This window comes from Phyllostomus hastatus, unplaced genomic scaffold, assembly GCF_019186645.2.
Source record: "Phyllostomus hastatus isolate PE091 unplaced genomic scaffold, TTU_PhHast_1.1 phas_contig_40, whole genome shotgun sequence".
NCBI lineage: Eukaryota > Metazoa > Chordata > Mammalia > Chiroptera > Phyllostomidae > Phyllostomus > Phyllostomus hastatus.
In genome coordinates, this window is record NW_025333872.1 from 61,778,510 (window position 1) to 61,802,912 (window position 24,403).

At 37.4% G+C, this 24,403-nt stretch overlaps 1 protein-coding gene across 5 annotated transcripts in view; it reads right to left on the reverse strand.

Moving 5' to 3' along the window:
- Nucleotides 1-24,403, reverse strand: part of HS3ST5 (heparan sulfate-glucosamine 3-sulfotransferase 5) — a 256,859-nt gene that overhangs the window by 173,572 nt on the left and 58,884 nt on the right. The gene's annotated exons all lie outside the window — the stretch shown is intronic.

Here is a 24,403-nt window from a genome sequence, read left to right on the forward strand (position 1 = left end):
AAATGTCTAATTTTTAAACCAACTTTTCATTGGGTTTTCTGTTATACCAGATAAGCGCATAACTAAAAAGTACCTAGCACAAGTGAGTAGTAGCTCAGAAAATACTTGTAGACTGAATGAGTAGGAACTATAACTTCTAACTCTAGTCTTGCTTCTGACCCTAATTCATACTTCCATTATTTGTAAAACAAGAGAGCCGCTTAGATTGCCCTCAAAAATCCATTCCTGCTCTAACACTCTGAGTCTCTCTATGCCTTCGTGCAGATTATTGCTTAAGTGTCTGCTTCTTACTCAACCTGCAGAGGTTTGAGAGTTAATGCACTGATTCAATTTTGTACAAATTCAGCCCACCAAGGATTTTTCATTAATCACAGGTTAAGGTGGCCCTGTTTCTCAGCTGACTGTCTGAGTGTGAAATTACGGTGACCCACAGAAGACATGCTGTACATTGGGGCCCTGGGAACACAGAATTCATGGGAGTCAATGCGGAGTAACCACTAATTGCTAAGAGTTTCTTGAACATCTGCTGAGGGGGATGCGTGTAGGTTCTAGATGATTGCAAGGGAAAATTATATTATTTAAGGATAATTGCAGGGATACCTCAGAAATCTTAATAAAACTTTCAGAATGCTATGGGCCTGTGAGCAAAATGTACTTAGAAATGGTAAGGAATGCTGTCTTTGGAATCTATATAATCTCCATGTAAAGTCACTCCAACTGAAGGCTGACCTCGGGAAGCTTGCATTAAAGCGCCATCACCTTTGGGTCTGCAGAGGATATGATGGGTGCAGGATCTCCTTTCCTTCTAAGCTTTTGTGATTTAGGTTGTTCACCATTAATGTCACAATCTAGAGCAGATTCAATAGAAATATAATGCAAGCAAGCCCCATCTGCAATTTAAGATTTTGTAGTTATACACATTTAAAAAGGTAAAAAGAAACAGGTGAAAAATATTTTAATCATCTATTTTATTTAGCTCAATATGCCCATAATATTACTTTAACATGTGGTTGATATAAAAAGTTGTTAATGATAATTTTATATATTTTTGATACAAAGTCTTAGAAGTCTGAAATTACAGCACATCTCAGTTCAGACTAGTTGCACTTCAAGTGCTCAGTGGCTACCTGTACTCTGGGTTGATCCACAGATCTAGAGAATAGTTGCTTCCTCCTGGGCTTTTGTTTGGCTTCGTGTGGAGTTTGGGAATCTGAAGTGCAAATACTACCAAACACTATCGTTTAAATCTGAGGGGCCAGCATATCTCTTCTCACAAGGGAGAGAGATTTAATGTGGCTCAGTACTGGGGAAGAGGGAGGGAGTAACAGGGAAGGAGAGTGGAGGAGGGTGAGGCTTATGCCAACAGGTCTAACCTTGGACACTGGGTCTGAAGTTTGGATGTGACACTCCAAACAATTAGAAGCCACTGGAAATGTTTCAACGGGAATGGCAGGATTCCATTAGTATTTTAGGTCTTGCAGCCAGTCTACTTGGCTTCTATGTGTTGAATGTGTGGTGAGACAGTATTTCAGATGTTAACCTATTTTTCCCCCTGTAATTCTTTTCTCCTTTTCCCATTTAAGCTGACAGCAGACTCTTAGCTCATTGCCTTGGGGGAAGAATATGGCCAGGTAAAAAATAGAAACCATTCTCTCTTGCTTTTCTGATCCCAAATTACCTTAGGGCAATTTAGAGAGTGTGTGTGAGAGAGGTCACAGGAAGAGAATATGGAGGTCCAGGGAAAATGGTTTGGATAGGAATGCAAAGCAATGAAGGGCAGTCCCCTGGTAAGGAGGAAAGAGGCCTGAGAGAAGAGAAGGAGAGAAGAAAAGAGAGAGATGAGAAAACTAAGTGTGAGAAGAGAACATTTTAGCTCAGTCTCAGGGAAAACAGATCCCTTTGGAAAGGATGCCTGGAGAACAGGCAACACCTCAGGAAGCAAATGACTGAGTCCTGCGGGGAAATGGATGAGACCAGGCAGCCTGGGAAAGATTTCTGCACCCGGAGAGCCCAGGCCCACAGCCTGCAGAGCAATGCACACTGGCATGGTGGATCCCTCCTGGAGGGATGCCCCCTCCAGTGGGGACCAGTGACTGGGTTCTCATTTGTCCCTGGCCCATGGGATAAACTAGACACTGTGGAAGGCCCTGGCAGGTTCAATATGGTTTCAAAATAGTGGTTAGCTTTGGCCATGGGAAATAGTGTAATCTTTACTGCATGTGAGAGTTTGTCATTGAGATTCATATCAACAGGGGGCTAGCCTGAGGTGACAGAGCGGGTGAGAAGACTAATGCTGCAGGTCAAGTAAGAGCACAGGTTGAAGGTAGATGGTGTCAAGTTCTGATCAGGAGGAAGAATTGGCCCTGCTTGTTGAATGGAGGAGTGGGCTGAGGAAAGACAGGAGTCAGGCATATACCAGGCTTTTAATTTAGGAAAATAGGGAGTTTTTTGAAAAACAAAACAAAATGAAACAAAAACTAAACATCTGATGTATTTATCAAATTCTAGGCACTAGTCCAATAACTTGACAAATAACTTATTTAATCCATATAATACCTGTATGATGTGGGTATTATTATCATCCCTTTTTATGGATGAGGACACTGAGGGTCAGAAAAGTTTAGTAAGTTACCCAAACTTACCCATAGCTTGAAAGGAGCAGAGGCCGGACTGGAACCCAGGCAGTCTGGGTTCACAGCCTGACTCACTCGCCTCTGCTTTGGTCAATAACAGGCTAAGCAAAACTCATCGATTGATTAGAACAGAAAACTTACAAAAATATCCTGGCTGAGGCAAACCTATATTTTTATTATCAAGGTACTGGACACTCATTAACTTTTGTCTATAGTTTGGCCTATTTGTAATCTTTTCATTTGTATATGTCTCATATATGAATGTCTTTTTAATAAGTTATGGATCTCAAATCCAAATCCAAGTGTTCTTGAATCTATCTTTCAGTTAATTTAGCAACTGAGCTACTAAATGCTGAGGCTTCCCACCACCTTTCCTTATTTCTTTAATCTCCTTACAAATAAAAGATGGTGTCTGGAGTGATGCTTCACCTCCTATGCCCTCATTTTGAGAGCTGATCTGACCCTTTGGGGAATGCATGGAGGTTCCTCTGCTGTTTCAGATCTTAAAGACTCAGGATTCTCTTCTGGGATCCTGTATCCCAACCACTTCTCATAGAAATTTGAATTTAGATTAAATTTTTTTTCACTTAAACTATCAGTGCCACACTGCCAGCCAGAGCAAGATCAGCAGCACGGTGATAAATCCCAGCTGGGCAGCCCAATGCTGCTCAACACCCTGGGGACAAAGGAGGTACAAGGGAAGAAAGGGCATGGGGAAGGTGTCTCAACTGTGGCCATAGATGGTCTGGGGTGAGCTGCAGTATCTTGTCCTTGGGCTTTAGCACTGGGAGCAACTGGAGGTACAGCACCCCTCCTCAGGGCTCCATGCCTGCAGTAATTAAAGCCCTTTTACTCAGCCTCTTGCCCTGGCTCCAGGTCCTTGCTGGCAGGCAATTTTCTCCCAGTTGAAAAGTTGTTGTCTGCCCTGACCTCTCGCTACATCCCTCTCAATGTCTAGAGTCCTTAGTTTTGATCTTCTTAGCTCCGATCCATTCTACCCACATTGATTTGTATTTGATAAGGCTTTCTGCCTCCAACTGAATTGCTGCTAGGTCCTGGCTATTTGAAATCATTGAGACAATAAAGCTAATAAAGATAGGAGGTTGAAAATGTAGATGATGTGGGAAACAAATATTTATAGTGAGGCTTTGGGCAAAGAATATTACTCCTTTATGACTCAGCTTCTCATCTGGAGAGGGTAAAAGTATTTTCTCATTGTATGACCCATGCATGGGCCACATCACAGTGCCTGGCCAGCAGTTGGGTTAATGTTAGCTATTGATATTATTATTGTTATTGTTATTGATTGGCACCTTCAGATTAGCCTCAGTTTTCCCAAATCCTGATCAATAACCTTCATAGATCAACTATTACATATTATTGACCAATTTGCAACCATTTCTAGGTAACATGGAAATCATTTCTTACAGCCAGTAAAAACACGGGCACATAATCATTTAATACAGGATTTGGGGGAAAAAGGTTTTGTGTTTTCAATTGATAACATTGTTGTCTTTCCACCAGCCTCTACTTCTGTATACTGAAGTTAATTATTATTTATATAATTATTTTAATACTTATGTGACATCATGATAGTGGATTTTATGAGTATAAATCTTGTCGTCCCTTCCCCAACCCCTTCCAGACTGTAACTGTATGAATCAGGACTGTTTCTCTCAATGTTCTTTGCTTCCACAGGTCATTCTGGTTTACGTGGTAGGAATTTAATTAAAATCTCTTGCCTGACTTAAGTGAAATGGATCCTCTTTTGAAACTAAGTGGTTCTTCTACAGAAATAACACTTCTGTGGTTAAGTGTTAAGCACTCAAGGTAAAAAGTCAATGTGATACCCCAGTGTGATCATTTTTATTTATTAGAATATATGTCACTAAGATTCTTAGACTTTTTGCTGGAATCCCTAAATATATAGATATAGATATAGATATAGACATAGAAATAGATATAGATGATATAGATATGGATATAGATACAGACATAGATATAAATATAGATGATACAGATATAGATAGATATAGACATATGGATGATATAGATATAGATATAGATGATATAGTTATGGATATAGCTATAGATGATATAGATAAAAATATAGACATAGATATGGGCATTCACACACGTCTGAAAAATGATTTAGAGCATCATTCTGCACAGGCTTCTCTAAGCATCACAGAAACAAGCTAAATTAATAATTAACAAAAAGCAACTGATGGCAATAAAAATCTATCAGTAGTTTTTATTTTTTCAGAGTGGAATCTCTTATTTAGTTTTTACTTATGCTAGTGATATGTCATGATAAAAGTATAAAAATAAGTTATCAACAAGTTGAGTTGTTTATTACACATTTCAGAACACAGCCTAATTAATAATCCAAAGTGCCACATATAGGTAAATTATGAGTTTATGAGTAACAAAAATAACCAATTCTTGTTGAATTGTTTATTTTTACTAAAAACCCTAATAACATTGATATCACATGTTTTTCCTATTAAAGAAAGTTGAGGGAATTACAAAGTTGAGTATTTTTTGGCCACAAAGCTTGTGTCTCCTATTCTAATGTATCAGACTATACAATTTCAATTAACACAGCTAAAGTAAAAAAAAAAATTAGGAACTCTGTTTTAGATTTTCTAAAACTAATGTTTAACATACATTTTCCCCAGAGATTAATGTTATGAAAATTACGGGGTAAATTATGACATCACTAAAATTCGCTTGTGTTTACGTATAGGAAATATGTCTAAAATAATAATTTTAAAGCTTTTTCTTAAAACTCAAGTTCCTTTAATAGTAAGATATTGGCTTACAGGTACTGTATACATAATCAAAATATCAAAATGTACTAACAGGTTTTTAATAGAAAATTCAGGATATCATAACTAGAATTTTTAGGTTTGCAGGGGGCAGGTATGGAGAACAGATCCCAGGATCCCAGCAGCTATAGCCATCACCGTCATTTCCAGTTTGGAGTAATCTAGGTGAGAACACTCTAGATTATTTTAATTTAAGAGGTAGAAAAGAATACTCTGAGCCATGCTCTGTGGGTTGGTCTGGGGAAGGCAGCTGTTCCAGGCAACAGGACCAGCACCTGCAAAAGAACACAGGTGAGGGGACATGATTTGTTTAAGAAACCCAAAGTGGTTCCTTTTGGCTGGAGTGGGGAATAGCAAAAGATGAAGTTGGAGAAGAAAGATGAGTCAGATCCTGCATCAATTTAGGGAATCTGGAGTTTACTCTGCAGGCACGGGACATGATCTCATTAGTATTTTAGAATGCACACTCTGTGTGAGATGGATTTGAGGTGCATGACAGAGGCTGCAGAGCCATTGTTATAATAGTCATAACAACAGTGACTAGCTCCCTAAGCAGGTCAGCGACTGGGGGGACAGAAGCTAGAATTCAATGGTGTGAATATGCCTGGGAGAAGAAGTGTGCAACAATGTAGACACTTATGCAAGAATTCGGGCAGTAAATGGAATGAGAGAGATAGGGGTAGTTGAAAATAGGATTGAGGGAAGATTATTTGTTAGGATGTATAAAACTCAGTTATTGGGTAGGAGAAAGGAGACTTGAAAAAGAATAACTGTTGTTGAGAAGAAACTCTATGGACAGAGAAGAGGATTAACTAATGGGGTGCTGTGGTAGGTAGTGTGGTAGGGAATGTGGTAGGGAGTGTGGTAGGGACTAGGGTAATCATACAAGTAGGGGGATTAATCATGGGCAGGAGTGAGTGTCTCTTTCTTAAGGGACAGGCAGAAAGGTTAGTTTAGATGGTTGAGAGGGAAGCTGGTTGAGTATAGACTTGATAGTTTCCATTTTCTCTGAGTATTAAAGAGAGCGGCAATAATCTATATCAACAGACTGAAGTTGACCTTTGCACTAATCTGAAGAGAAAGAGAGAAGAGTAGAGTTTAGAAATTTTTATACTATAAACACAGCATGGAGGAAATATATGGTTGGGGCAAAAGCAGGTTTACAGTTGTGAGTACAGAAACATGGAGTTTATTCTTGTATTATTATTAGTTATGATATTATATTATTTTCCATACAAACAGCTGTAAACCTACTTTTTCCCCACCCTCTATTTTCAGTTTAATTGACTGTGACTTAGGAATCTCTTTTTGTTGAATAAGTTTTTGTTGAAGAAATGCTAGCAAGAATACCTTTCTCCCTTAGAACTATTCTAAACATAAGTGAATTTTTCTTTGATAATTGAAGATTTTACTATGCCTATGAATGTAACCAGAATATTTTTAGGGGTACTCTTGAAAATGTAGATAGTGTAGGAGATCAAAATGAACATATATACTGGTGTAAGGTTGCTATTGTTTTCAGTAAATTCCCTGTGTAAGTTTACTTTGTTTTAATTATCATCAGTGTAAGTCTGGAAATAAGGGGTGGAGGAATGGACATTTTTGTTGGACTCTAGGTGACTGAGACTTTTACAAAATATTCAAACAATGAATTTTTTCTAGTAGGTAAGCATTTAATAATTATTTAAATTATATTTTCATTTAGGACTCTAGACCTATAAGACAAAAATACTTCAAGATCTTTATTAGCTATTTTCATTCAGACAAATATAACCTACATGCTAATATTCAAAAAACAGATAAAAATCCCTAGAAAAAAGATTTTCACTATGCTTTGAATGCTTCTTTTATATACTATCTTTCCTCATTAAATGAAGTAAATAAAAAATTTCTTCCTAGCTGGCTAAACAGTGAATTATTCAATTCTCCTGATAAGAAAATAAGCCATTTGAACTTCTGACATATCTCCTAATCTTCAAAGCTTTGAAATTTGTTATTTTCAGGTAGCTTTCCTTCAACCTTGTTGTTAGATGGAATCTCATTTCGTTTAATGTTTCTATCACTGGTTTCTAACAGAAAATGAAAAGGAAAAGCTTGCTGATAATCATTCTCAAATGAAGCAGTGTTTAGGTGTTCCATATGAGTGTTCATGGGCCACAGGGTCGCAGCACCTAGCCACTCTAGGGAGAAGCTAAAGGAGGGTGGGGCACAGCATCATGAGGTTCCTTTCAAAATTGGTCATAAGAGAAAATGGATTATGGAGAGAAACTCTTACCCCCACCCTGTAGTCCCATAGTCATCAAGTGTCAACAGTAATTAACTAAGTGAAATAAGCCAGGCAGAGAAAGATAAAAAATGCATGACATCACTTATATGTGGAATCTAACAAAAAAAAATAAAAAGTCAAATTTATAGAAACAAAGAATGGCTGCCAAGGTCTGGGGAGTGCAAGACATAGGGAGAGGTTGATGGAAGAGCACAAACTTTCCTCAGTAAAGTAGATAAGGTCTGAGGATCTTATTGTGAAACATGGTGCATATAGTTGATAGCACTGTATTGTTTAATTAAGTTCATAAGAGAGTAGAATGTAAATGTTCCCACCAAAAAAAAATAGAGGGATAAATATGTGAGGTGATGGACATATTAATTAAATAGATGGGGGGAATCATTTTATACTATATATGTATATCAAATCACCACAATATACACTTTAAGTATTTTATAATTTTACATGTTAATTATGTCTCTTAAAACTGAAATTTAAAGAAAGTAATTAAAAACTGAAAGGTAACACCTATATTAATTTGCGGGGAGATAGATTTTTATAATTAAGAAGATAAAAGCTAATAACATGGTTATAATGAAAGAATATAAAATACATAAACTTAAATAAGAATCAAGAGAGTTCTTATAATAACATAATTTGAGAGACTCACTATCAACCCTGTACTGGGTGTCCTCCGGACTCTTTCCTAGGCATGTCTCAACAAATACTTTATAAAGGATAATAATATGAATATTATTTTAGAAACTGCTTTTTTGGTATAACATTTCTCTTGTTCTAAATATAAAAATAGAGCACATTATCATATGCATGATACCCTCATATGTAGATAATACATGATTTATTTAACTCATTCTTTATTGATTAACATTTAGGTCACTTCCAGACCTTTGCTCTCATAAACTCTATGATGAAAATCATTGTCTGCATATCATGCGTTTATGGACTTGGTTCAGTATGCATTTCTGGAAGTGGTAATGTGTATTGAAGGATGTGTATAATCTGCCTTTGGATACATATTTGAAAACTGCACTTCTGGATGTATCGTGTTATTTCCCTTCTAATATTAATATGAAAATCCCCATTTCTTCAACATTGCTCAGTATAATATGTATTATCATTCTTTTTCATCTTGCCCTGCGTAATTTAGTTTTAACTGAATTTAGTTTAGTTTTAATTTGATTTTTATTACTAATGATGTTGAACATAGTTTCATGTGCTTACTGGCCATTTTCACCTTTCCCTGTCTTCTCAGTTTCCTAGTGTGGAATTTCTTTCTTCTTCATTTTCCTATAGATCTAGAAGAGCTTTTCATGTTTATTCCACTCAGTGGGCATCTGTAAGTCAGATGTTGAATGAAAACCTTGGACTGGTAATATACAGGGTCCGGTAGAAGTAAGGCCTGCTTGAGTGTGGTTGATAGCGTAATAATATGGATGTAATAATTTATAGTTTTAATTTGAACATTTCACTGAAAATATCATATGGTATGCTTCAGTGTGGTGTGATATTATGATGTTACAGAATTACATGCTTACAATTTTGTAATAAAAAGATTTTGTAATAAAAGGGGCATTATTTGTGCTGCACTCTGTATCTCTCTCACAGTTGCACCCTACAGGTGGCACACAAAGTCCAGTAACAGATGTGATCACTCTCCTATGAGGGGAGTTTAGAAAACAAGGAGAAATGGGTCCAGGACAAAATCTGGGAAAATCTGACTTTGAAAAGTTGGGCAGAGGAAGAGAAACCAGCAAAAGAAAGAAGGCAAGAATGGTTGATAAGGTAGGAAGAATGCCAAAAGAATGGTGTCATAATGACAGAAAAGTATCAACATGGAGAAGGTGGTTGATGGTATGCTATTCTACCGAGAAGCCTCAAGTAACATCTGTGGTGTTGGCTTCCTGGAGGTTACTGGCAACCTTTATATCAAAGTAGTTCAATAAAAAGCCGGGTTGGGGTGGAAATGGTACAGAAGCTAACCTGGAGTATGATAAGGAGTGAATTGGCTTCCAAATGGAAGATGTAGAATGCATAAACCCTTTGTTAAAGGGTGGTTGTGAGTATGGAGCAGAGAGATTGGGTAGTTGCAGAGGGAAAGTCTGGGCCAAGTTTGGAGATACCAGCTCAATTTGATGGGTATGATCCAGAATAGAGAAGCTGAATTGCAGGGGAATGATGGGAAAACCTCAAGGAGATAATTTTTTAAAAAAAGCAAGACAGTGTGGGTTCTAGCAAAAGGATCAACTCTTCTTGACTGTGTTGGCCAGGGTAACCAATATACTACAGACCAAATCTAATGATCAGTTTTCAGTTCTCATCATAATAGACACAGTTAACACATTTGATCACTTACTCCCTCTATTCTTGGACTTTCACAACACTTTTCTCTCCTGTTCTCTTCTGTCCTTTCTGAAGGTATCTTCTAACCTCTTCTGGGGGCATCTCTTCCCTATATGCCCATTCTTGGTACATTTAAGGATTCCATCTCTGGTTCATTTTTCTCTCATTGCATGTGCATTCCCTAGGTTTTCTCTTTCAGTCTTAAAGATGAACTATCATTTACATGTCAATGGCACCTACATTGCAACATAGTTTCAATCTCAGCAAATAGACTAAATATCCAATTGCTTGACAGATACCTTCACTAAACTCAGGATCCCAATCTGAACTTGTCACTCTCATTGCACTTTCAGATTTGCTTTCTATCTTCTTGTCTCTCAGTTAATGACATTTACAACTACTAGTTGCCATATCTAGAAATCTTGGTCATGCCCTACTTCTTTCACTCCTTCCCCATTGATATGCAAGGCTTAACCATATTTAATTACTGATTTGAAGGAGTCATTATACAGGAAAGTGTTTAAGACAAAGAGAATTTTATTTTTTTCTTGAAGAAAGAAGCAATGTTGCTCATTTAGATACAGTTTGGGATGCAATGACTGGGAGTGAGTGAAGGTTTAATTTTAGCATGGATAACTGAAAAGATAGCTACATAGGAAAGCATTATAGGACTGGCAGTGTCAATGTGCTGAGACCAATGAGTAGACAGTCTATTTACAATATTATCCTGACATTAATAAAACATTAGAAATAAGTATTCTCATCTTGTGGTTTCTAAAGTTCACTAGAAACTTTCTGATTTTTACCCTGAGGATGGGTTACAGGTGAGAACCTATTTTACATCATCTGTGGGCTCTGCCTTATTGCTGAGAATGCCAGTGTCAAAGGCAGAAAGCCAAATGAGACATGGAATCAACACTATGTTGGAAAAACAAATAGTTTAATTTCCCAGGTATCAGTGAGTTTACTTGCCTGAAATATCCATTCTGTCATGATTGTTGATGTCCTAAATTTGCTTAAAGGAAAAATGCTTAAATTCAGAGATAAGGTTTAAAAAATCATGGAGCAATTAGTTGGAGTTTGAACTTATACACATTTAAAAGTTAGTTTGGAAAGTAAATGATTTCATATTTTGCTCTTCTCCTTTATAACTTTTTAAATCAAGTTAAATGGAAAAGCATTAGTTAACTGTATACGTCAGGTCTGTTCATGAGACAAGCTAGAAAAACAATTACTGACTGTCATTTTTCATTTTAAAATCCAACGTGTGGGTTTCTTTTTCCAAAAATTCTCAGAAGTGCATTAAGTTATGAGGAATAGAGAATAATGTTAATACTCATGCAGGTTTGAGAACACTAATTTGCCAGTGTTCACATCAGTGTTCTTCTGCATCATTGACATATCACCAGGATCTTTTTGATAGGTGACAAACGCAAGCATATTTCAAATAAAACGTTTGCTCCATTTCTTTTTTGTTGATCAAAATGTATCACAAGGATATTGAAAAACATCTTTATTTGAAATTATTGAAGTAACTGGCCAAGTTAGCAACCTGTCCATATTCAGTACTCAAATATTAGTTTAAAGTCGAATAGAGGGGGGAGATGATTCAGTTTCATTTCCAAAGAAAAAGCCTATCTAGATGCCTAATAGAAACACTTTCTGGTACCTGTTTTCTCATGTCAGTAAAGAACTGTGGCTCCCACTCTTTACTGTGTCTTCATTGTTTTGCCCCCACAGAAAAACACCAACCAGGGCCCGAAGCAAGGTCCTGTGTGCCTTAACACGACATCTCCAAAATGCAAAATGTGACACAGAATGGACTGGTCTATCAAGAAACATGTAAAAATAATGAAATAACTAAAGATTTATTGATGGATCATTTAATAATTATAAGAATGAAAGTGATAAAAGCGAGGAGGATGAACTTATTTATTGCAATAATAATTCAGCAATCTCAGTAAGAAAGGACATTGGCACTATTTTTAAATGGGATCAATTTACACTTAAGCTGAAAGCTGTGTTAGGAAGATTAACACTTTAGGTGTGGTTGTTTACATCTTTCCATGACAAAAACAAAAACAAAAACAAACCAAAACCCTGCAAAGAACCAAGTTTAATGTACAGCTAGAAATAAGATGTATCTACCACTTGTCCTTTTCCACCATATGCAGGTGCTGACTTTTAACAAATAGACAGTCAGATATTTGTCCAGAAAAAATGGTTTTATTTGGGAACAACAAAGGATAGTAACTCAGGACATGTGGTCTGCTGGTGAACCACATGCAAGTCCAGAGAAACAAAGGAGAGGCACAAACTTTTATGGACCAGGGAGGGGCTGTTGTAAATGAAGAGTTCACTGAAGGAAACAAAGTTTGAAGTATAGGGACCTTTCAATGGCTAAGTTTGTCAGTCTCCCATTGGCTGAGCTGCTATTGGACAAGGAGGAATCTTTTCTTCCTCTTGCTGAGGTAGTAATGCAGTATCATTTCCTGTTGGAGATGTACAGCTCTTCTCTTCCTATTGGGGATAGAAGTATGCATTGAGTAACACGTGTGTGAAGTTCTCTCTACCTCCTGACTCCATTTAAAATGAGGTTTCTGTTTATTAAGTTTCACTTAGGATAATGAGAATAGAGTCTCCTAAACTGGGTTCAGAGTGGGGATCTGGGCATTGAGATGAGGGAGGGTGCAGCAGCTACCAGGTCCCAGAGGACAGAGCAGAACGTAAGATGCAGAAAAGACAAGGGAGAGGCCTTCCTCCTAGACTCAGGGTAGCAGGCATAATTCTAGATTCTGGATTTGAGAAGCTAGAATTGGATCTGGATCTATTTGTTTATTTTTCTAAGGCAGGAGTTTGATCAAAGAAACAAATTGCTAGATCCAAGGAACAAAGAGAACCAACCAAAGAGCCAATCATGCTGAGCCACCATTGGACCTTAGATTTCCTGAGATCCTGGAAGACAGGGCCAGGGAAACAAGGAGCCAGGCAGAAGAAAACAATTACAGGTATTTAGCCATGTATAGTGTGCTCTCATGTAAAATGCACATGCACGTCTTTGGCCCAAATTTTCAGGAAAAAAATCTTCATTTTTAATTTTTTTAATTCTATTTTTATATATTTCTATTTAGAAACAGAACTGATTATTGTATTCTAGGTATTAGTTTGCATACAGATATTGTTATTGCTTTCTAGAGTTATACTTTTAAGGCATAAGCATAAATAAAAGAATTAAAAATATTTATATAGATACCGAATTAGCACTACCCATGTATTATGCACATCTTTATTTTCCCCTCAAAAGTTTGGCAGAATAATGCACATTATACATGGCAAAATATGACATTTTTTTGTACAACAGCCATGTCAGTGTATTTTTACATGAGTTCCAGGTCACTAGTTTCTTGGACATCTTTCCTGGAAAAACTTGTATTACTACTCCCGTCTCTGGTTCTTATGATACAAGTCTCTATGGCCTCCTTTTGTAAATAGGAAAAAATATCTACTTATAAAACTTTATCATCTCTCTCTGTGTACAGATATATAACATTATGTTTTTATAGCACATATAGGTCCTGAGCTTTTCCCCAGATAATCACGAATGTCCACTTTCCTCAATCATAGCCGTTATGTTGGGGTAGGGGACTGCCCTCCCCTGGTTCTTTGACCTTGTGCACTGTCTGTGGCTCAGGTGTTCATACTCTACTCAAGTTCTCGGGTAACCTTCAATGCCACTGTGCGTGCAGCTTTCCATTTCTGTGAAGTCCAGGGTGATGCATCAGCTGTGTGGACTTGCTCAACTCTCTGGGGGGGGTCTGACATAGAGTTACTCTTATTAACATGGAAAAGGATGAAAGGAAAGTCTGCTTAGATCTGCCCCAGTTTCTCTTGGTCATTGCTGCTCTTCCTCGTGGTTTAGAGGGATAGAAAGTAAATAGGAAGGATGAAAACAACTTACATCCATAAGCACTTAACATTTGTATAAACAGCACTTTAAAACTGTTGACATGTTTGAGACAGTATGAGCCCAGCTCTAACTAATCCTCATGTTATTTTCTCAAAGTATAAACTAAGAATTTCCACAGATACTTGTTTGTCAAACAGCAATTCAAAAAAGAGGCATTAGGCCATTTCATGCAATTAGTCATTTATTTGGGTAATAAGTACTGAGGACAGCAGTTAAAAAGTTGGAGGTGTAATAAGGAGTATTTTATTATCCACTGTTAGCACTCTTACTCAAATTAGTAGAGGATGGAGTAAGGCATCAAGGGTGGAAAGTGAAGGATAGATGGGTTTTGATGAGTAAGACACAGGACGTTGATGCTCAAGGTGGTTCCTGGTCTGGATGAAGTCTCACACAGGAGACAGACCAGACTGTTGAAGGTAAGGCCACTGAAGACACCAAAGACAGACTTTGGCCTCACTCCAGTCTTCCAGGATCACAAATTGGAGACATTTGTGGTCTAAGATTAAAGATTTTATGGGCTATTAGGTCTCCACCTTCCAACACTTAACACTTTATTAATTCTGAAATTTCTTAAGTTGCTATCCAAAACTTTCACCTAAACTTTAAACTGGCCACATTTGTGAAAGGAACTAGAAAATAGATTTGTTGAATGACTGTGTATATTGAGCATGGTGTTATGCATTTTTGTTATTCAATATTATATCATATAATCCAAATCCTGTGAATAAGGCAAAATCTGTATATTTTATAGGTGAAAAGAGACTCAGTGATTAACCATCTTACCCAGTATCAGACAGATCTATGAAAGAAAGCTTGGAGGTCTACTTCCAAAGCTCATGTTCTTTCTACCACACAGCGATAATGCTATGAAAAGCCCACCACTTATCAAAACAAGAATATTTCATAGGTAATAAAGATGGCTCTAGAGAGGTCCATGAGCTTTCTGAATTAAAGCAAAAGTTGGGCAATTGTATAACTTCTTAGAGGGGAAAGTTTACAATTTTTATCAAATTTTCAAAGGATCAAGCCATAAAATTATAAGAACCATTGCACCCTGTGTATTTAGAAAGTAACAGCCATATTCCTCTTCAGTTCCACCATATGGCATTCTGAGCTTATTACCAACATACTCCATTTTCTCCAGTGATTGGAAGCAAGGCTGGAAACCTTAGAAAGAAGGGGAATATTAAATAATAATGATATATACGAGAGCCCATTTGGCTATGCGTGCCGTTTGGCAGCTGCCCATATAATTTCTTTTTATCAGTACACCCCAGGGGCTATTATAGATTCATTAATATAATTTTAGATCGGATGATCTTTGACGATTGTAGAGTTCAAACCTGGCAGTTCACAGATGAAAAAAAACAAGGCCCACAAGGCTAGAGTGACTCATGCATTGTCACACAACCTCTCATTGGCTTGATAATGGACTCAATATTTACCCTGCCATCAGTCACTTTCGGCCATCATCTGTGCCTCCATGGTCAGTCAAGGGAAATTTGCACATTGGGCTCATGCTCAAATCGCCCCTTACAGCTCTAATATTGATCTAGCATAGCTGGGTCCTATTAGCTTTTGAGTTCTAATCTGATTCTCTGTGGTGGCACTGTAGTTGTCTGGCTCCAGTGTGGTCTGCGAAGAAGGTCAGGAGAAGTTGACATGAGGCTGATGATTCCCGTATTTTGAATTAGTAAGCCAGAAAAAGGAGGGACACACTTGTAAATGCAACTCAATGAGGCAGACTTGGCCAATTTTGCTAATATAAGCCAAGTTATAATGATAAAATCAGTAATTTAATTAGTCTATCACATATGAAAACATTTTATCTATATATTATATGAAAGCATTATGATTTTATTGATTTCCAGCTCAGTGAAAATATAAGAAGAAACTTAAAAAAATCCATTTTAGAATCTTTAGACTTTGTGTTAAGAAAAACTGCTAAAAAAATTGCATTTTTTAGACTGCATTATAAAAAGCGATTTTGGCTCAATTTGGTGCATGCTCTGATCATCCAGTATGATCCTACAGTACTGAAATAAATTGAATATTTCACATAAAAATATTGCAGAAAGATTTATTTAAATTAACTTTGGTAGGTGGGAGGAGCTTGCGTGTACAGTAGAAACAACTCTGGAATGGGGTCCCAGGGGCTTCTATGCAGTATGGGTTTGGGGAACACACATGGCCTCTCTAAACCTCATTTTTTTTTATTCTCACAAAATGTTGAAGTCTGTGTGATTTGTAAGGCTTTCTCTCCAGCTCTAAAATTTTAAGTCTATCTACCTATCATAACATTCTTATGCCTAGATATGAAGTCAAGAAGCTTATGCTCATTATAGGAAAAAATAGAGCTATAATAATGACATTGAAGCTAGAGTAGCAAGAATAGGTTGTTAAGAATTAACAATGGTCACAATAAAGTGGGAATTAAAAAATTAAATCAATATATTTTGGTTGAGATTCTGTGCTTTAAAAGCTTCAACTAGCTTTATTATAACAGTTTTTTTACAGAATCTTAAAGTATGAAGGGAACCTTAGACACTATTACTCAATATGATTCACGATAGAAATTTGCTCTTAGCTATCACATAGACATGATGTTTATCCTTTGCTTAAATATTTCTATTAATAATATGAGAAAGTCCACTTGGACAGCTCTAACTGTTAGAAAGTCCTATCCCTGGCTGGCATAGCTCAGTGGATTGAGCGCAGACTGTGAACCAGGCATCGCAGGTTCGATTCCCAGACAGGGCACATACTTAGGTTGCAATACTTAGGTTGCAGGCCATGGCCCCCAGCAATCGCACATTGATGGCTCTCTCTCTCTCTCTCTCTCTCTCTCTCTCTCTCTCTCTCTCTCTCTCTCTCTCTCTCTCTCTCTCTCTCTCTCTCTCTCTCTCTCTCTCTCCCCCCCTTTCCTCTCTAAAAATAAATAAAATCTTAAAAAAAGAAAAGCAATACAAAAAAAATTAAAGAAAAAAGAAAGTCCTTTTTATGGTTCCCAATTGTAACTTATTTACCCTATGCAGTTCTAGCATGCAGAATATTGATTCTCAACTGCCCACGATGACCATCGCTCCCAGCCTGCTCCCTGAACTCTTCCTTCTTCTCATAGTGCTTGCCAGTGTGTGATCCCTGCCACCTATAATGTTTTAAGCTCTTGAAACAAAGTGAGTGAGATTATGTATATAGAGAATAAGTTAGCAGATAAGCTGGTAAAAAGCTATATAGTAGAAATCAAATAACTCAATATAATCTTCCTGCCCTGTATGAACAGATAATCAAAATTATAAATATAATTAATTCAGGTCTGGGGGAGTCTTAATTTAAAATATGGTCTTTGTAAGCAACTAGTCAACTTTGCCTTTATAAGCATGAAAGCATAGCCACAGATAATATACAAACAAGTGTGGCTATGTTCCACTAAAATTTTATTTATGGACACTGAAATTTGAACTTTATATAATTTTCACATGTAATGATGATATACAGGCATGGACAAAAGTAAGTTCACAGTTGAAATACAAATAAATACTACAGTGATTAATAATAATACAAGAGTAAAAACCCTGTGCTTTGCATAATCACAACCGTAAACATACTTTTGCTAACTGCTATATTGTTCTTCATTTGATTTTTTTCAACCATGTAAAAGAGTAAATGGTCCTGGTTTGTACAAAAACGTGTGGCAGGTCTTTGGCCCAAAGGCTGTTGTTTGCTGACTTCTGGGAGAGAGCACAGTCCTGTGGTTTTGGGTTAGGTACCGGTTTTCAGTTTCAGTAAAACCTGAGTTGGGCCAATTGCTCCTGTTCTCAGGCCCCTTGCTCTGGAGTCACAGCTTTGATCACATATAATCTGAAAAGCATTTTTCTGTTTATTGGCTAGTCAAAATTCACAAGTTTTGGCAGGTAGGTCACCAAAAAAACAAAATGGCAAATAGAAATGGCAAGGGTGGGAACCTGGAAACCTTCTCTCATGTCTATTTTAGTTCTATAAAACCAAAGATTAGAGAAATCAGATGATTTTTCCAAGATGAACATCTCAAAACTGAGAGAGCTTGGATTTAGGGGACTGTGGGCTTAAGGGGTCCTTACTCCCTTGCCCTTCCTATAGTAGGTATACTATTATGCAAGTCATGCTTATAATTAATGCCTTGCTCTGAATGTGCTTATAATACTTCATAAGCCATGCACACAGAATGTTCTGTATGTACTTATTAGTTAAATGAATTAACTAACCTTTAAATATTGGCATGATGAGAGAACAAGTATTTAGTACAATCTTAATTAATGGGTAACCCCAGCTTTTATGCAAGACAAGGTACTCTACCGACCAGCTATTAAAAAGCAAGAAGCACATTTTTGTATTAGTACAAATTCCATTTAGGTAAATTGCCCTATGATGTGCCACAGCTCCAAAAGCTGTGAGAGAGGAAAAAAAATCTCTCAGAGACTGGTAAAAATTTCTGAGTGAAATGCATTAAGTTACTTCAGCACTGTATTTTCAAGTTTCATCTTTATAGCCTTAATTTCATAAACTACAGAACAATTCCTGCCACTAACAGTAGTGTCCAATGTGCACAAAAGGGCCTATTTTCCAAACACCTGTGTTCGTTCCTTCTTTCCTACTTGATCTACTTGGCTTACCTTGCAAGAAATACTTGCTCTTTCTATTTCTCTATTTATGTAAGAAAAGAATGAAATGGAATGATGTTGAGTAGATATTGTTCAAAGACATTGCGACCTCTGACTGCACTGAGACAAATCTCCAGTTAAAGCTGCTACCATATGAAGACAAGGGCCCATGTGGCAAAGAAGGAACACCCGTGCAGCCTGTTTTAGTTTGTCCTTTTCTCAGTTTGACTTCCCTTTACACTGAGGGAAAGCATGCACTTAGAATGGTTTTCGTGCTTGGTTTGTTTTCTGTTTCTTTTAAGACCAAGCCGAAAAATCTAAAGAAATCCCTGAGATTCATAGTTTGTCAAATTTATTCCAAATATTTGCAGAATCACTTCCACCCCTAATAAGGATGACACATTATTAAAGTTTTCATTTTTACATCTTGATTTAATTCCTTAAAAATTTTATAACCCAGAATTGGCTCTCCTTGGTTTTAGTGTCAAAAGGGTACTGACTGCCAATAAGTAGTAAGCAAGACTAGGAAAAAGAAAAACAATGGATTAGGTTACTTTTGCTTTTTTTTTTCATGGCTGCTTAGAACAGCAGTTATACAAACAGGAATAGTAATTATAACAACAACAAAGCCCTGTTCGTATAAATGGGAATTCTATTTGGTGTTACCATTTCCCCTTTCCTATTTAGTGCTACAATTTTATCATTTCTGTCTAATGAAATAAACTGGGTTATGGTGTGTGGCACAAACTGTTTCATAGGCAAAAGAAAATGGGGAACAGTTTCCGATAAGGGAATTCATACTACACTGCTCCATGCTTGAGTACATACACACACGCGCACGGAAATTTCAATGACTTAAGGAAAAGCCACGTGCAGATATTATTCAAGGATATTCTGAAAGGGTTAGTTCCAGAGGTTTATTCTTACATCCCTTCTTGGGCAAAAATGCTCTCATTAAAGGTTGCCTTGTCTAGGCAACAGTTTTACTTACAAAACAAGGACGAATTTTTCTTACTCTGATATTTTAAAATATATTTTAGAATTCCCCAAACATAAATTGGTCATCCTAATGATCACTGATGAGAGCACTGTGGCTCTCATTTCTTACTGCTGGTAAAGGCCACCTGGGATAGCCTTCCAGAGGGGCAGGTTAGTGTGAGAAACAATAGATGATTAAACACAGCCACCCATGACTGACAGCTGCTTCCTGACATCCGGGTTAAGTCCTGAGGGAGGAGACCCAAAAGGGGCAAGGGAGCAGGTTTACATGTGCCCCTCAATTATTCTTATGAGATTTATATAGCTCCATAAATGAACACTATGCTGTAATAAAAAAAAATATGTCAAAATCAATAGAAATCCTTGCTGTTCAATTCTACAGCTTGAATTTGAATGCAGACAATTTAAAGCATTATTCTTTTTCTTGTCACTATTACGAATTTATCTGCCTTAAGGGTTGCATTTTCTGTATTATTTTGCTTGGAAATTCCACAGCTTTACAAGATTTGAGTCAAAATGAAGAGAAAATGTTCTCCCTAATATATATAATAAAATAAACCAAATGTTGAGGTAAGTTTAGCAATTTGGGAGGGATGTGAGGCCTATTTATATTCATTTTAAAAATACTGATACTTCAGTGTTCTTTAAAAATCCCATAAAGTGGGAGACATAAATTCTTATAACAAATCTCCAAGGTTTTAATTGTTTATCAGCTGTATCCAGATTCTTGAATACCTACTTCTGCTAGAAAGTTGAAGGCTTTTGTGGAGGGCAGAGAAAAGCACATGGTTAAGGAAGAGGTGACACAGACAGGGAGTGATAAGAACCTCTGAGTGAATTTACAATAAAAAAGACAAAGGCTAGGTAAACATATGTTTTTCTTTGCAACAAAGGCCATGCTCATGTGCATGAAAACCAGATGGAAATGTGTTCTCCACATCAAATGACAGGAGATCCCTAACAAAATCAGTTTATCCATGACTAACCACTCACGAAAAACCTCAGCGCTTAGTAAAGAATTAAGTATTACAAGAACAACCCTTTTTCATTCTGTTTCTACTTTACTACATCAATTCCACTTAGAGTAATATGCAGTGCACTATAGGATTGCTAATCAATACCAAATTTTAATGGCAAGAAGTAATCTATCTCTTTAGTTAATACCCAATAATTAGACAAAGAAATCTACAGCTAATTAGGTATGTTAAAACTTCAGGATTATTCCAAGTTCATATTTCTTTAGTAGAAAAATCAACACTCGCATCAATATTTAGATGGGTGCACTGGCCTGTTTCTCAGCATCGAACTGGCAGCGGGACGGAGTATGCAATGATGCTAAAAGGCGAAGTGGCTGCTTCAGGAAATGCCCTCTAGTCATGCTTGTTCTTCACACGGTGTGAGAGGAACCAGGAGCAGCAAACTGTGCTGCAGCCTTCTGCAGTGGAAGTGTGATGTCAACTTCAACTATAACCTGCTCTTTCTATTCAGGGAAAAGAGAGTTGGAATATGTACCTCGTGTGTTATACAAGGTTCTAAATGTAGACTACACGGTGACTGGAGTATAACAAAGTTGTCCCAGATTTTTGTTCAATTGAAGTGAGATTTAAATGATGAAAACACCGAAAAGGGGTGTTCTCCATTCTGCACACAGCCTCCACGTTTCTGTTAGCTCCTGAAGGCAGCCCTCACTGTATTGCTTTATGAGGGCCTCCTTACTGTGGTCAGAACATGGCCCAGTATGGCAGGACTTACCTTGAAAGGATGGGGTGGGGTAGGGTAGGTGAGCCAGAAATAAGGCATGTCTCCGGCAGTGGGGCCAACACCTGGTGGGAGTCTCTGTCTCAACTACCTTTCAGAAGTTCAGAGAGAGTTTGCACAAGCTGGCTTCCGTTTGCTCATTCATTCAACAAATATTTACTGAGAAGTTGCTATGTGGCAGACACTAGGGCAGGTGGTAGGAATACCTGGGTTAACAAGTCCTCATCTCTAGCCTCAAACGGATTAGGGGGTAGTGAGGGAAGAGTGCCCACAAAGAACAGGAAAGGGCAGGTTTATAATTCAGAATGATAAACAAGACCGAAGCAGAAGTACACGGTTCTAGTACTAGGAAAGCATATAGAAGAGCAGCCAAACTAGCCTAGGAGGGCATCTTAGAGAAATGGTATCTGTGTGAGCTCTGAAGAGAGTGGGAGTCTTCCAGGCTGTGTGCATGTATGTGTGTGTGTAAGAAAGAGGAAGAAGAGAATGTAGGAATGAAGGAAAAAGGAATTCCCTACAGAGTGAGAACAAACATGAAGAATGTGGGGAGGAGGAAGCTGTTCAGAGAGAGGAGCATGGGGGAGCCAGGAAAGGTGAGGCAACCCAAGCAGGAGCCAGCTTAGGAAGGGCCTTTTTAGCTAGGTTCAAGACGCAGGTAACGATCTAGGTTCAGGGGCGTCCAACCTGAGGTCCGTGGGCTGCATGCAGCCCAGGATGGATGTGAATGCGGCCCAACACAAAATCGTACATTTACTCAAACCATGAGATTTTTATTGTGATTATATGTCACAATGTATTTAATGTGTGGCCCAAGGCAACCTTTCTTCTTCCAGTGTGGCCCAGAGATGCCAGAAGTTTGGACACCCCTGGCAGGTCAATATTTGGCAGCTAAGGGAGTTCAGAAAGTTTTGGCACAGTGAGCTGAGTCTAGAAGGAATCTCTGGGTCGGCATTACAGAGCCTTTCAGCACTTAAGATGAGAGTTCAGGCTACAGCTAAGATTTGGGAGGTAGACTCCCTTCCACACTATAGAGGGAAGAGGACCCAGAACATATTCTGGGGAAGAAAATAATGGCCAGGGGATGTTATTCAAATCCAGTAAAACTGGACTCAAAATCAAACTCCTTCCAGTCTCAGGGTTGATTGCTACCAAGTCTTCTGAATGTTGAATTATTCAACTATTTCCAATGACATTTCGGTCTTCCACACGGTGAATGATGTATTTAAAGTTTATTTCATTATAATTATTTTCAAAAAGTTCAAGAATACGATATTTTTGAAGGCAGTAAATATCATACATCATCCCCTCCTTTTGGGATGAGCCTTCAGAGGCCCAATTTCAATTTATGCCTTTGAAGATAATTTGACCCGCTTATTCACAATTTAGCATTAAAACTAAAATAGGGCACCTTGGGCTGTAGATAGTGTCTTTAGGAATTATAAAAACTATTAAGTAATAAGATCATAAAATGTGTTATCATCAGACTAACAATGCAATACATATATGTGAGAGTTTCAGGTCAATGACTTTGGGGTTGTGCATTGAGGCTGCTCATTTCTGTCCTTGAAGGAAGACAATAACCTTGTAAATTTGTTCAAGTTCTTATTAGGAGCAGATTTCCTGCATGAAAATGAGAGTTCAGATATCATTCAATTTGGGAATTCGGAATAAGAACTGTATTCTAAGATATGTTTCACTTGCTTTATTTTACTGCGTGTTTTAGTCAATAGTGAACATTATGGGTATTAAGAGGGGTAACATGTCCCTTAATTAAAATATCTGATTTAAAATGAGTTACATTTTACAAAGTATGCTAATGTAGGCCTACAATATTGGATATAATTCTTAGAATGATAGTCTTGTATCATGCAGTTTTATCATGAAAGTTTTAAAAGTTGTCATGAAAGTAATGAAGAGTTCCTTTGAAAGGCCACAGAAGCTTTCTGGCAAGCTTTCAAATAGCTTGATAAAAATAAACTTCTTTTCTCCCTGGAGCAAGGAAGTAGACTTCAGATTTCTTGCTTTCCTATTCTATTTTCCAGTCCCCCGTGGCCACCTGGGAAACAGCTCAACATTGCATTAATGTTTGGGAGAGTGGGGGAGTAGGAAATGAAACGTGAAGAGAGAGGTATTTTTTTTTCCAGATTTAGTAAAATTTTTTTTTATCAATTTATAAAGAGCTTCCTTAAAAATTTTGTTTTATTGTTATTCTCTAACAGTTTTCCCAATTTTTCCCCCTTTGCCCTCCTCCATCCAGGACTCCCCGTCCCCACAGTCAATTCCCACACTGTTGTGAGAGGTTAACCTTTTTAACTTCTGCTGTCAGCAAAGCAAAGAGGAAGAAGAGGATATTGCTGCTTCCCTCTTTTTTCCACTTTTTTTAGCCTAGGCATGGTGTGAAGTCCCAAAGGGAACACCACAATATCCTTTAGCTTTTCTCAATCTGGCAAGGCCTCCAGGAATACACTGAATTATTCCATATAGGCCCTTTGCTACACTCAACACCCAGAAAACAAGCATGACAATGAGCCTCCTTGCTGAAGACATTTGGGAGGTGGCAAGAAATTACAAATAGGAAGTGCACTAAAGGGGAAAAATAAGCACCTTCTTTAAAAAAAAGGTGCTGATGAGTCTTGGCATTTGGATAAATTAAAATCAAGTGGGACTTTTGAACACTATAAAGGAGTAAGTGGAGGAAGCTGTTTGGATTTGTTATAGAAAGGAATATATATACAGGAATAATCTCTATTTTTAAAATTTAACATTCAGAAACTGTATGCATGTGTGTATATAATATTTTGAACCTTCTAAGCATCTTATGTAGAGATATTAAGTGAAGAAATCCTTTTGAAAATGAATTGCATATTGACATAAAAAATCCCATCTTGTTTATTTTGAAAGCTACCCTTCAAAAATGTAATATGCGGCCACTGGCATCTTTGAACTCA